A 15,626-nucleotide genomic window follows, 5' to 3' on the forward strand; every position below is an offset into this window, starting at 1 on the left:
AGGGATTTACAGAAAATGTTTATTTTTGCCTAATTAAAGAATACTCATCAGCATTTACTATGTAGATAATGTCCCTATCATTGACTGAAAGACTATACAAAATAATTCAAAATGTATAAGAAAAATAAAAATTGAAATACCAAACAGCTTGAATATTGTAATTGTTACTGTACATTGTTTTTACTTTGAAGGGATTTCAGCTGGAACCAAATAAGTACATTGCCAGCCAATGTATTTGATAGATTGACAGCATTGACAAAACTGTAAGTATTTTGCTAATGATACTTTCTTTGTTTAATTTGTTTTAAAAAGAAATAATTCATTAATTTATAATAATGTATGATATGCATTTAATCATCTCTTAATGAATAATAATATAATTCATAACAATGAATATTATGCATTGTATCATTTTGTAATGTGATCAATAAATACAGTATTAATATTAAAACCACTTAGTGTTAATATTTAATTTAAATATTATCAATAAAATTTTTTAAAGATTTTACATCTCATGGTATTTAATTGTTTTGTTTAATTTGTTTTAACAATAAATAATGATAATTTAAATGAATTGTACCACTTCATAATTATTCAATATAAACAGTATGTATTTAAAAAACCACTTAAAGCTTCAAAATAATTTAAAAAGAAAAACAATATTAATAGGAACAATATGTATGTTAACAATTAAATGTGTAAAGAGAGAAAGAGAGTACAAAATAACAATGTGAAGAAAAATGTATATGAAAATAAAAGTGAGACAAAACTCAAGACAAAAAAACACTTAGCATAGTGAAATAATTAACCATACTCAATAAATTATTTGTTTTAAATTTTAAAATATTATTAATTGGTCATTAAATAAAGAGATTCAATCATTATGTTTTTAAATGCATTAAGATGATAAATAATAATTAGAAATTGTTAATACCTGTAAGTATTTTCCTCATTTCTAAAAAGAAATAATGAAATGAAATTCATAACAATGAATATTATGCATTGTAATCAATACATTCAGTTTTTTAAACCATTTAAAAGACATTCATTGTAATATTGTTTTTATTTAAGAGATTAATTATCTTATTATTAAAAACATTTAGGAAAGGAAATTTACATGAAAGTATTAGTATTATACGGAAGCCCGTTCGGGCCACAAGATAACTATATTTAAAAAGCTGTTATCTGGCGGCCGCCACTTAATTATCTGGCAGCCGCCACTTAATTATCTGGCGGCCGCCACTTAATTATCTGGCGGCCGCCACTTAATTATCTGGCGGCCGCCACTTAATAATTAGTACATGTCCCGTCACGTGACATGTACGTGCATTGGATCAGAGGCGATGTTGCATATGGAACGCCATCGCTGCCTCCGGCAGCAAACTTTAATTCTATTCGGCTCTTTTACAACCATTACGTTCGGCTCTTTTAGCATTCGGCGCATTTCTATTCGGCCCATTTACCATATTTACGATTAAAGATGTGTTGAATACCCTAAATTAATTCATCTTTTTCCAAATTTTGAGAGAGAAAGGGTAAATTATTATTGCTAAAAGTTAGGCTGACACTAGACTAGGTCTAGCTAGCCTAGGCCATAAATCAAACCTTTTCTCTTTCAAAATAGTCAATAAGGTGGGACAAGTTCTCTATAACACATTAATCATGTCAATAAAATGATTAGTCATATTGAAATAGCCTTCAAATTTATTTAATTCAACCAACCAAACACTCTACATGCTGCATCTATATGTTTTGTAAACTTTTCATAGACTTATTTCCAGCCGTTAATTTTCTTCCATTTGACCCCATGTTAAAGGTTAGAATTTAATTGCGCCGTATAAAAAAATCAAAGAGAGCCGAACGTAATGGTAAATGGGCCGAATAGAAATGCGCCGAATGGTAAAAGAGCCGAATAGAATTAAAGTTTGCTGCCGGAAGCAGCGATGGCGTTCCATATGCAACATCGCCTCTGATCCAATGCACGTACATGTCACGTGACGGGATATGTACTAATTATTAAGTGGCGGCCGCCAGATAATTAAGTGGCGGCCGCCAGATAATTAAGTGGCGGCCGCCAGATAATTAAGTGGCGGCCGCCAGATAATTAAGTGGCGGCCGCCAGATAATTAAGTGGCGGCCGCCAGATAATTAGGTGGCGGCCGCCAGATAATTAGGTGGCGGCCGCCAGATAATTAGGTGGCGGCCGCCAGATAATTAAGTGGCGGCCGCCAGATAATTAAGTGGCGGCCGCCAGATAACAGCTTTTAAAATATAGTTATCTTGTGGCCCGAACGGGCTTCCGTAGTATTATGCTATTATCACTTGATAGTGTGATACTATAACATACACACTGTATGATATGCACTAGAGAAAACAAATATTGCTTTAGTAATAATAAAATAAATATTGGTTATCTTATAACAGGGATTTACAGAAAATGTTTATGTTTGCCTAATTAAAGAATACTCATCAGCATTTACTATGTAGATAATGTCCCTATCATTGAGTGAAAGACTATAACAAATAATTAAAAATGTATAAGAAAAATAAAAGTTGACATATCAAACAGCTTGAATATTGTAATTGTTACTGTACATTATTTTTACTTTGAAGGAGTTTGAGCAGAAACCAAATAAGTACATTGCCAGCCAATGTATTTGATAGATTGACAGCATTGACACACCTGTAAGTATTTTGCTAATGATACTTTCTTTGTTTAATTTGTTTTAAAAAGAAATAATACATTATTTTTATAATAATGTATGATATGCATTTAATCATCTCTTAATGAATAATAATATAATTCATAACAATGAATATTATACATTGTATCATTTTGTAATGTGATCAATACATACAGTATAGATTTATAACCACTTAGTGTTAATATTTAATTTAAATATTATCAATAAATTTTTTTCAAGATATTAACTACTCGTGGTATTTCATTTTTTTGTTTATTTTGTTTTAACAATAAATAATGATAATTTAAATGCATTGTATCACTTCATAATATAATTAATATATAAAGTATGTATTTAAAAAACCACTTAAAGCTTAAAATGAATTTAAAAAGAACAAAAAATATTAATAGGAACAATATGTATGTTAACAATTAAATGTGTAAAGAGATAAAGAGAGTACAAAATAACAATGTGAAGAGAAATTGTATATGGAAATAAAGTGAAATATTTAATTCAACCTACTGAATAAATTTTTTTTTTTTAATTTAAACATATTATTTATTGTTAATTGGTCATTAAATAAAGAGATTTAATCATGATGTTATTAAATGCATTAAGATGATAAATACTAATTAGAAATCAATAATACCTGTAAGTATTTTCCTCATTTTTAAAAAGAAATAATAAAATTAAATTCATAACAATGAATATTATGCATTGTAATCAATACATTCAGTTTTTTTAAACCATTTAAAAGACATTCATTATTAAATTGTCTTTATTTAAGAGATTACTTATCATATTATTAAAAACATTTAGGTAAGGAAATTTACATGAAAGTATTAGTATTATGCTATTATCACTTGATAGTGTGATACTATAACATACACACTGTATGATATGCACTAGAGAAAACAAATATTGCTTTAGTAATAATAAAATAAATATTGGTTATCTTATAACAGGGATTTACAGAAAATGTTTATGTTTGCCTAATTAAAGAATACTCATCAGCATTTACTATGTAGATAATGTCCCTATCATTGACTGAAAGACTATACAAAATAATTCAAAATGTATAAGAAAAATAAAAATTGAAATACCAAACAGCTTGAATATTGTAATTGTTACTGTACATTGTTTTTACTTTGAAGGAGTTTGAGCATTAACCCAATAAGTACATTGCCAGCCAATGTATTTGATAGATTGACAGCACTGACAGACCTGTAAGTATTTTGCTAATGATACTTTCTTTGTTTAATTTGTTTTAAAAAGAAACAATACATTAATTTATAATAATGTATGATATGCATTTAATCATCTCTTAATGAATAATAATATAATTCATAACAATGAATATTATGCATTGTATCATTTTGTAATGTGATCAATACATACAGTATAGATTTATAACCACTTAGTGTTAATATTTAATTTAAATATTATCAATTCATTTTTTTAAAGATATTAACAACTCATGGTATATTAAATTTTTTTTGTTTAATTTGTTTTACCAATAAATAATGAATATTTAAATGCATTGCATCGCTTCATAATATAATCAATATATACAGTATGTATTTAAAAAAACACTTAAAGCTTAAAATGAATTGGCTACTTAATTTTTTAAAAGATAGAGAACAGCGTGTTAAGCTTAATCACACGTTGTCCTCGTTGTTGAAAGTTAACACGGGTGTTCCACAAGGTTGTGTGTTATCACCTTTATTGTATACAATATACACAAATGATTGTAAGTCAAATAATACAAAAACTGAGATTATTAAATATGCAGACGACACTGCTCTGATTGGTTATCTGGATTCAAAAGATGATTCAATGACAGGCTTCTTAGACAGTATTAATATTTTTCACAAATGGTGTAAAGATAATTTTTTAGATCTAAATATAAATAAAACTAAAGAGATGGTTTTTGATTTTCGGAAGAAGATAAACTACCTTCCCAAGATCAAAATCAATGGTGAGACCATTCTGGAAGTTAAAACTTACAAATATTTAGGGGTTGAAATTGATAATAAACTTAAATTTGATGCAAATAGTAGGTGCATATACAATAAATTACAAAAACGTCTCTTCTTTCTACGCAAATTAAACTCTTTTAAGATTGACCGTACTATTTTACAACTTTTTTATACTTCTATCTTAAACAGTGTACTTAGTTTTTGCCTAATATGTTATTATGGTAATTCACGTTTTAAAGATAGACTTTTACTTAATAAAATAGTTAAACAAGGCAGTAGAATAGTAGGCTCTGAACAAATTCCCCCTGAATATTTACATTTTTTTTTATTAGTTCTATGTGTAAATATGTTAACTGCACACTACAAAGTTGTGGATGACAGTGTGGTGTAATGGTTATGTATCCAGCCTCTCACAGTTGAGATCGCTGGTTCAAGTCCCACTGAGGATTTTTTTTTTTTTATTATTATTATTATTTTTTTTTTTGTGGACCTTGATCTTTGACCCTGACCCTTCAAAATTTAACCACAATTATATGATGTGTCATTGATCATTGTGGCTAAGTTTGGTGAGAATCGGATCAAAACTGTGGTCTCTAGGCAGTAAAATAGTTTTTTGTTAGTTGTGACCTTGACCTATGACCTTTCCCCCTCAAATTTGAACTCGTCCGAGCTTTTTGGGCATAGATCATTGTGTCAAAATTTGGTTAGAATCGGATAAAAACTGTGGCCTCCAGGCTGTTCACAGACACACACACAAACACACACACATACACACACAAACACACAAACATACAGGGGTGAAAACATAACCTCCTTGGCGGAGGTAATAAGAACAATATGTATGTTAATAATTAAATGTGTAAAGAGAGAAAGAGAGTACAAAATAACAATGTGAAGAGAAAAGTATATGGAAATAAAAGTGGGACAAAACCCAGGTAAGACAAAAAAAACCCACTTAGCATAGTGAAATATTTAACCATACTCAAAACATTATTTGTTTTAAATTTTAAAATATTATTAATTGTTAATTGGTCATTAAATAAAGAGATTTAATCATTATGTTATGTTATTAAATGCATTAAGATGATAAATAATAATTAGTAATCAATAATACCTGTAAGTATTTTCCTCATTTCTAAAAGAAATTAAATGAAATGAAATTCAAAACAATGAATATTATGCATTGTAATCAATACATTCAGTTTTTTAAACCATTTAAAAGACATTCATTATTAAATTGTCTTTATTTAAGAGATTAATTATCATATTATTAAAAACATTTAGGTAAGGAAATTGACATGAAAGTATTAGTATTATGCTATTATCACTTGATAGTGTGATACTATAACATACAGACTGTATGATATGCACTAGAGAAAACAAATATTGCTTTTAGTAATAATAAAATAAATATTGGTTATCTTATAACAGGGATTTACAGAAAATGTTTATGTTTGCCTAATTAAAGAATACTCATCAGCATTTACTATGTAGATAATGTCCCTATCATTGACTGAAAGACTATACAAAATAATTAAAAATGTATAAGAAAAATAAAAGTTGACATATCAAACGGCTTGAATATTGTAATTGTTACTGTACATTGTTTTTACTTTGAAGGATTTTGGGCTATAACCAAATAAGTACATTGCCAGCCAATGTATTTGATAGATTGACAGCACTGAGAGAACTGTAAGTATTTTGCTAATAATACTTTCTTTGTTTAATTTGTTTTAAAAAGAAATAATACATTAATTTCTAATTATGTATGATATGCATTTAAGAGCCATTGTCTGTAAAAATCAAAGATTTGGTGGCAGATGTAAAAAATGGATTTCTCTAACATTTTTACCATGAATAGACATTTCAATAAAAAGCATATCTACAACATTCATTTTAATTTTTAGCCTCTGTTGCCATGACAACGGTCAATTATCCAAATGTTGATGTTTTTGCCATTTTTCACAGATTTTCTAGGCCTATAGTGAAAAAGTACAAACTTGTATAGGCCTACTTATTTTAACCAAAAATACTTACAGTATACAGTTTTTGTTTATAGCAGTGTAAACAACATGTATTGAGTTCCATTTAATGTAGAAAAAAAAATAAAAAAATGGAGTTTGGTTGATACCATTATTTTAAAAAGGGGTGTTTTTAAAAAATATTTTTTTTATAAAAGTATACCTCATAAACGTACCTATAACTTCCAAAGTGGTGTTTTTATATCAATGAGGTTTTTTAATTTGATAGTCAATAGGTTTGTCAACAATAATCACGAAAAAAACACTGGGGTAAATTTTGTACATAGGTTTTGTGTTGCCAGGAAAATACGAAAAATACAAAAAAATACAAACAAAATATCAACAAACAAAACACATGAAACACAATTTAAATATGGCTAATCCAATAATAAAATGTATATGTGGCTTGTCATAATGCTACTAGAGTCATAGTTTAGATAAAATAGGAGAATGTGTTGCCAGGTTTATTTAAATTAATTGCCTGAAAAACAGTATTTTGCATTGAAATATTTAGTTGATGGAAAATAATGTTAAACTTTGAAATAATTGCGTGAATGGTTTTTATAAATTTTTAAATCTATTTTGTGTAAAGAGATACAGAAAGACCTCCCAAAAAATCTGACCTTGTAAATAGGTCATTTGAGGTCAAAAGGGGTCAGAATGCAAAACAGGACAGGTCCCCACTTTACTAAAACTATTAATGTTTGATCAAAATTTACAAGATAGTTAAAAAAATTCTCAACAATTTTCATTTTTTACCTATAGTGTTACCTTAGCAACCATTTATATATGTGTATATTGCATTTATAATTTTTCTCAATTTGACTTCTACTGCATTTTATTAATCTTAAAGTGATGACAAACTTGACCTTGTAAATTCATTCATTTTGAGGTCAACATTTTACCATAGTAACTGTTTTTATGCGAAAATATTTAAAAAATAAGGGGTTTTTCATAAATACAAAACATTTTTTCTACATAGTTTTACATTTCTACTTTTTGCCAAATTTACTTTAAATACTGAATCCTAATAATCTCAGAAAGAAAGTCTTGACAAATCTTAATAAAGGTAACAAATTGACCTTTAGTGTTATCTTAAACCTGTTTACGTAACTAAGGATATTTAAATAAAATTTGGAGTTTTCATGAAAAAAAAAATTTACATATTAAGGTCAAATGACATCAACATTTTACCTATAGTGTATTGTAGCAACTGTTTCTATACGTAACTAAGTACAATATTTTTAATATGGGGTTTCATGAATACAAACAATTGATTACATAGCTTTACTATTTTTTTCCCAAATTTACTTATCTACTGAATCCCAGAAAATGTCTGACCTTGTGAAAGGGTCATTTGTTGGGTCAAGTTATGTCAAAATGTATTATTTATGTTATCTTAGAACCGGTTTCTATGCGTAACTAAGGATAATTGTTTTTTTATATACAGTTGAACCTCCCGTAAGTGGCCACCCTCGGGACCTGGAAAAGTGGCCGCTTACGGGCGGTGACCCCTTACCGGATAATTATTATCAGATAATTATTAATTAATAATTAATACTGAATCCAACCATCACAGTAAAAAAAAATATAGAATTTAAAACCAATATTTAAAAATAAAGTGTGATATTTACATGCTGACCTTAAATGAAATGAAATTTCACATCAGGGCTTCAATATTTGTTGTGTAGCATTAACATACCTGAGTATATCATTGACTTTTGATTGGTTCTATTTTGGGGAGGGGAAAGTGGTGGATCCAGGAGGCGAGGGTCTAAAAACTTTATGTCCTATCTTTTGCATTGCAATGTTTAACTTGGGGTGGGTGGGGGCTTGGAGAAAGGGGGAGGGGGTGGGATGGAGGAGTTTGAATCCGTCTATTTGTTGGGGCGATGGTAGCGGCAGTGTGGGTGGTGCTTGAATGCATGCATTTGACACTCTATAGTGGATGATCGACCAAAGTGTTACAGTTTATCTTTTTGTGATTATAGTCGGGGTAGGGTGGGGTGGGGGGGGGGGGGGTGGTAGTCGAAAGTGGTGGTGGATGGGCATGTGGGATCTGCTTAGGTTAGCAAATAAAAGAAGTAAACAAATGAAAGAGGAGCTTCAAAATAAGAGAGGAGTAATCTGTTGCAGAGATTAAAATTCACAACGATCTGATAATTTATTCAAATTTCCAGAAGATATAACTTATAAAATGACATTAAAACCGGGAATTACAGAATCTATAATTAAAAACATTTTTTTTTTTTCTCACAACACAACTAGAACTATAAAACATTCAGAATTTTTCTGACCAATGAGTTTCAAATCAAAAAATCAAAGAAAATAAAATGTTTTTACTAATATACCATGTGTTTTTTTTTTATAAAAATGCCTATGTTTCTCGCAACACTGCTTGTAGATTTTTAAATTACCCCAGTATTTTATTTTAGAAATCAATTATTAAACATTAGAACTACCTATTTGTAATAAATCAGCTAAAAAAATACACCACTTTGGGCGTTATGGTGAGTTAAAGTTTAGTTGCATTGAACAATTTAAAAAAAGTGAAAAACACCCCCTTTTTAAATAAATGGTATCTCCCTAAGTATGAAATAAAAAAAAATAAAAAAATATGGAACAGGTACACAATGCATTGTTATTATGCATACACTAATTATTTTTTATAATTAAATGAACAAAACAAAAATATCGTTCATGAAAGTAGTACCAATATCCATTTTAAAAAACCTTAAAAAAGGACAAAATTTGTCAAAAACACAAATTTGGTCGTTGCCATGGAAGTATAGGTGTGAAATAAAAAATACTTCATATTTGATTTCTCTCAACACATATATAGACATGTGCAAAATTTGAAATTATTTGTTTTTAAATTTTAAAATATTATTAATTGGTCATTATTAATCAATTTGTTATTAAATGCAATCAATAATACTTGTAAGTATTTTCCTCATTTCTAAAAAGAAATAATGAAATGAAATTCATAACAATGAATATTATGCATTGTAATCAATACATTCAGTTTTTTCAATCATTTAAAAGACATTCATTGTAATATTGTTTTTATTTAAAGAGATTAATTATCATATTACTAAAACATTTAGGAAAGGAAATTGACATGAAAGTATTAGTATTATGCTATTATCACGTGATAGTGTGATACTATAACATACACACTGTATGATATGCACTAGAGAAAACAAATATTGCTTTAGAGTAATAATAAAATAAATATTGGTTATCTTATAACAGGGATTTACAGAAAATGTTTATGTTTGCCTAATTAAAGAATACTCATCAGCATTTACTATGTAGATAATGTTCCTATCATTGACTGAAAGACTATAACAAATAATTAAAAATGTATAAGAAAAATAAAAGTTGACACATCAAACAGCTTGAATATTGTAATTGTTACTGTACATTGTTTTTACTTTGAAGGGATTTGCAAATTAACCAAATAAGTACATTGCCAGCCAATGTATTTGATAAATTGACAGCATTGACAAAACTGTAAGTATTTTGCTAATAATACTTTCTTTGTTTAATTTGATTTAAAAAGAAATAATACATAATGTATGATATGTATTTAATCATCTCTTAATTAATAATAATATAATTTATAACAATGAATATTATGCATTGTATCATTTTGTAATGTGATCAATACATACAGTATACATTTTAAACCACTTAGTGTTAATATTTAATTTAAATATTATCAATTCATTTTTTTAAAGATATTACATCTCATGGTATTTAATTTTTTTGTTTAATTTGTTTTAACAATAACTAATGAATATTTAAATGAATTGTATGAATTCATAATATAATCAATATATACAGTATGTATTTATAAAACCACCTAAAGCTTAAAGCTCAGCTACAGGCATGAATTTTGAATATAATATCTGGTTAATTGTACATAAATCAAATATTTGTAACAGAAATCAAGACGAAAAACATGAATTTCCCTTAATATGGCCAAATACAAAATTTGGAAAAATTCTGCTATAAAAACCAGGAAGACTTTTTTTCAGTAGTTAGGTAGTTGAACCTAATGTAATAACATGTCTGATGACTCCCTAGAAGGTGAAAAAAGATGGTGGATATACGGTGGATAATTTTTGCTATAGCATGAAAATAAAAATCTGAAGTTGAAAAAAAATACCAGAAATGTAAAATTCAAGTTATATTACCTATATTTTAGTCATCTGATAACATTTTTTACCAAACCGTTTATTTTTTTATAGCTTTTTAAAATTCCTCTCTATTTACAAAATTTGTGTACAAAAGAATAGAGATTTTACTGTGTAATTTGAACTGATAAGAAAGTGCTTATTTTCAACAAGCTCGTGTAACAAAAATAGATCGTTAATTATTGATTAATTATTTTTTGCCCGCACCTGGCCTTTAAAATGAATTTAAAAATAAAAACAATATTATTAGGAACAATATGTATGTTAATAATTAAATGTGTAAAGAGAGAAAGAGAGTACAAAATAACAATGTGAAGAGAAATGTATATGGAAATAAAAGTGGGACAAAACCCAGGTAAGACAAAAAAAAAACACTTAGCATAGTGAAATATTTAACCATACTCAAAACATTATTTGTTTTAAATTTTAAAATATTATTTATTGTTAATTGGTCATTAAATAAAGAGATTTAATCATTATGTTATGTTATTAAATGCATTAAGATGATAAATAATAATTAGAAATTGTTAATACCTGTAAGTATTTTCTTTCATTTCTAAAAATAAATTATGAAATGAAATTCATACAATGAATATTCAACATTCAGTTTTTTAAACAATTTTTTAAAGTCATTCATTGTAACATTGTCTTTATTTAAAGAGATCAATTATCATATTATTTATTATTAAAAACATTGAATACATGAAAGTATTAGTATTATGCTATTATCACTTGATAGTGTGATACTATAACATACACACTGTATGATATGCACTATAGAAAACAAATATTGCTTTAAAAAACAGTAGTAATAATAAAAACATACAGTATATTTTATTTAAAACCACTTAGTGTTATTATTTAATTGTTTTTTTGTCTCAGGAATAGCAAATATCATTTCTGCTAACACGATAATGGTGGATTCTAAATCATCTGAATGTTCACGCTATTTTGGATTTTCAGTGTTATGCAAATCATAATTTTGACAGGCTAAGACAAGTTTTGGGGTTCAAGAAATTCATATCACTATAACATACGTACTGTACGATATGCATATGAAAACCAAATATTGCTTTAAAAAACCAGTAGTAATAATAAATTAAATATTGGTTATCTTAACAGGTATTTACAGGAAAACGCTATAACTACCATAGAACCAGATGCATTTTCTTCTTTTGCTTCATCACTTAATCGTTTGTAAGTTCAAACTATGTGATTTTATTATAATTTAAATATTCCCCAACATACTATGAAGTAGCTATTTGGAAAATAATTTATCCTGCAGGTTAAAAGTTAAAAATATAGGATACAACGTTAGTTATTTGCTGTAAGATTCAACTTGAATTGAACGAGAAACTTTGCAAACAAGTGTAAAAGTGTATTTGGTTTTCATCGGGATTCTTAACTTAATGTATTGCAACACTGGAATGGTTACGTATAAATAATTTTTTTTAAACAACACATTTATGATAATATTAGTCGTTGATTATATTCATTCCAATTTTCCTTCTGACTTCGCAAATTATTTCACAAGAGCCCCTGGTTATTTACCTCCTATACAACCTATACTCAAGAAATATTACATAACCTTTATTTTAAAACGTTACTATTTTCAAAATTTACTATGGTTAATCATCGTTGAATATTATCATTTAGATATTTATATGGGAACAGATTGCTGTTTTACGAAGATAAAACTTTTAAAGAATTGACCAACTTAACAACATTGTAAGTATGACAGGTGTGCATACACAATGTTGCTGTTATTATTTTTCAAAATCAATATTTAAGAATTTGAATTTCATTTAATTCGTACAACTCAGGTCAATTGTCTTAAGTGTATCTCATGGTTAAAGTGTTGATTGGTCCTTTAATTACATTAATGTGTATTATTCATCGGCGTTCTATACACTAATTTATCAGTTATGTTAATGTTTCCGTAAACTTTATGTCTAAGGGTATGTTCTGACTCACACCACATTGGAGGTGCTTTGCTTTCAGCTGCTAAACCTTTTTTATAACAATATTGGCGCTGTTGTTTAACCAGTTTCAATTTTTTTTATTGAATATTCTGTTTTAATTTTAGGAAGCTATTATCAGTAATCTTGTCATATAATCTACATTAATAATTTAAATGTTAGTTTATGTTCAATATAAAATATACATTAACATTAATATGGTAATTCCAATTAAATGTTACAGTTCATAGTATGTTCTTATTCTTTGTGTAATTATATTATGAGAATACACATAATACGGTGATATTCTGAATAGAATTTATCAGAAAGTATCAATTACTGAATTTATTTGAATAAACGCCTTCCAAGTACGCAAAACAATTAAGTAAATTTCCTTCAATTGTTAAAACTGTTAAAATGCAACTAAAAATCAGTCGCATTCATTTGTTGTGTGTTTACTTTTTCTTTTATAGGCGATCTGATTGTGCAAGACTGTGTTGACTCGTTGGAGATATTGATGACTGTCAACCTCGATGTGAAGATGTACAAACAAGAGATGTATTGATTTTTATTCTTTTAATTTCCTTTATTTTGTCGAACAAAATCCACACGAAAACAAAATGAATCACTGTCAAGTGGCTCACCAAAGTGGAAATGGGCAAGAAAACACATAATTAAACTAGAGAGCAATCTGGGAATCTATGCCTCCGTCTACAGTATAATTTTTCTACATAAAAATCTGCTTTTTAAAATTGTTATTTATTTTCTAAATGTCTTAGTACTATGTGTGATTTTACACTGAATTCAACTAAAAAAAATAGTAAATCGGCGTTTGGTGTAAAGCCCTGTCTACACTACCAAACTAAGTTGACAAAAAAGGTGTAATGTGTCCAAATGTGGTTTTGATATGTCGTCGTCATGTCCATATATGGGCACATCACATTTTTTTGTCACATAAGGTTTGATAGTGTAGACAGAGCTTTACAACCAGACAATCTTAAGATTGCACTGCCTCTGAAGTCACTGACAGGCTGATATGTTATTGCCATTTTATTGTATTTAACAGCATTGTGTTTATTGTAATTGCAGTGTGTTACCTCAAGACATTCGTGTCCAGTAAGAAATGACAGAGAAATCTCAACGGAATATGAAATGTATAAAAACGAAAAGAAAGCAAGGGTTGATGATGATGATGATGATGATGATGATGATGCTGGTTCCGGTTCCGGATATTCGTAATGGCAATTGGTTCTCATCGATTGGATGAGGATTCCTGAGGAAATATAATGTTTGGGCAACGACATTCATTATCCTCATACACAATTGTATATATGTTTAAGTGCAAAAAGTGCGTCACAGTTTGGTTTCCTCTCAATCCAATTGCGCAATCTCTATTTCTGGTTTTGCTTATGAAATTTGTATCTATCGTATTCGTATGTAATCTTCAGCATCTAAAAATATTTTATTGCAGTAATTATTCGAATAAACGCCCCTTCCCCTACATAGAAAATTAATTTGAATAAACGCCCAAACACCTTAATAAAAATACCCTCAAATAAACGCCCGGGGCATTTATTTATTTCCTCGAATAAAAACCCTGTCACATATACACAATATTGTATTACAACATCTATTTGTAGTACTGTAGGTAGAATTCATTGATTGTCATCTACAATTTACCAAGTATTTTGAAACAATTTTTACTGTATTTTATCACTTTCATATCCAGCGGGTATTTATTTATTGATTATATGTTACCAAATTACACTCAAAAAAATAAACGCCTCCCCTAAATAAACCTGAACACGAAGCGCTCCAGGGCCTTTGGCTTATTCGAATAATTACGGTACTGTATATATTTGTGATCACAATGATGTAACTTAAATTGTATAATCCATTTTTGTTTAAAATTATCACACTGCAAGTTTAAAGTTCGTTTTTAGGATTTTATCAGTAATTATACATTCACTAATTCATAATAATACACATGATAATTTATTTAATTTATTGTGTTATCTTGTGAGTTTGAATTGACATCTGTACGAAAGATTGTAACGTTTAAATAGGCATATCATGGAAGTTATTCATTCGTTCATTTATTTGGTAAAAACAAGAAAAATGTATGAGAACAGGATAATTACACGCAATACTGTGTGTACTAGAAATAGGATTTAAAAATGTATAAACTTCATTAAGGTTTCATCAAATGTTATTTGATTATTTTAATTGCGAGTAGTGTGGCTCTTGGCCTGACATTTTTAAAGTATAATTGCAATTTACCTTGCAGCTCTAAAGTGTTTTTTAAACAAACTTATATTTTTACCAGCACGTATGAACTTAAATTTGAATACTAGCAGCTCTAATTTTCAAAATTGTCTTAGCTCAGTCCCAACCATGATAGGGCTGGTCCTGGAGACTTATATGTTCTGTTTCATATATCAATGTATAAGTGCAATTTCCGAGGATCTAACAGCTCTATTTTCAAACTGTGCTTAGCTAAGCCCCAGGCATGGTGGTGGGGCTGAGGTACTGGAGACTCTGTTTCATATTGGTTATTAGTTAGTTTCACATTTACAATTTTAGCACCCCTCCAGACAGCAATCTGGTATATAAGATAATTTCAGTTTAACCTAATATGGTGATGATTGCATTGTATGGAAATGGAAAAAGAACAATGTCAGAAAACGTAAATTCTAAATTTACATTAGAACTGAAACATGTTACATTCTTAATAATATTGGTTAATTAAATTGAATATCTTAACACAAGGTGTTGAATTGCA

The 15,626-nt window shown here is 28.2% G+C and overlaps 1 long non-coding RNA gene across 1 annotated transcript; it reads left to right on the forward strand.

Annotated features, from left to right (window-relative positions):
* Positions 1–12,538: 12,538 nt before the first annotated feature.
* Positions 12,539–15,626, forward strand: LOC140055760 (uncharacterized). The gene is made up of 3 exons (XR_011846698.1): positions 12,539–12,614; positions 13,318–13,402; positions 13,934–15,626. It is a non-coding gene; the product is annotated as an uncharacterized lncRNA (long non-coding RNA).

The sequence above is a fragment of the Antedon mediterranea genome, chromosome 7 (assembly GCF_964355755.1).
Source record: "Antedon mediterranea chromosome 7, ecAntMedi1.1, whole genome shotgun sequence".
Classification (NCBI taxonomy): Eukaryota; Metazoa; Echinodermata; class Crinoidea; order Comatulida; family Antedonidae; genus Antedon; species Antedon mediterranea.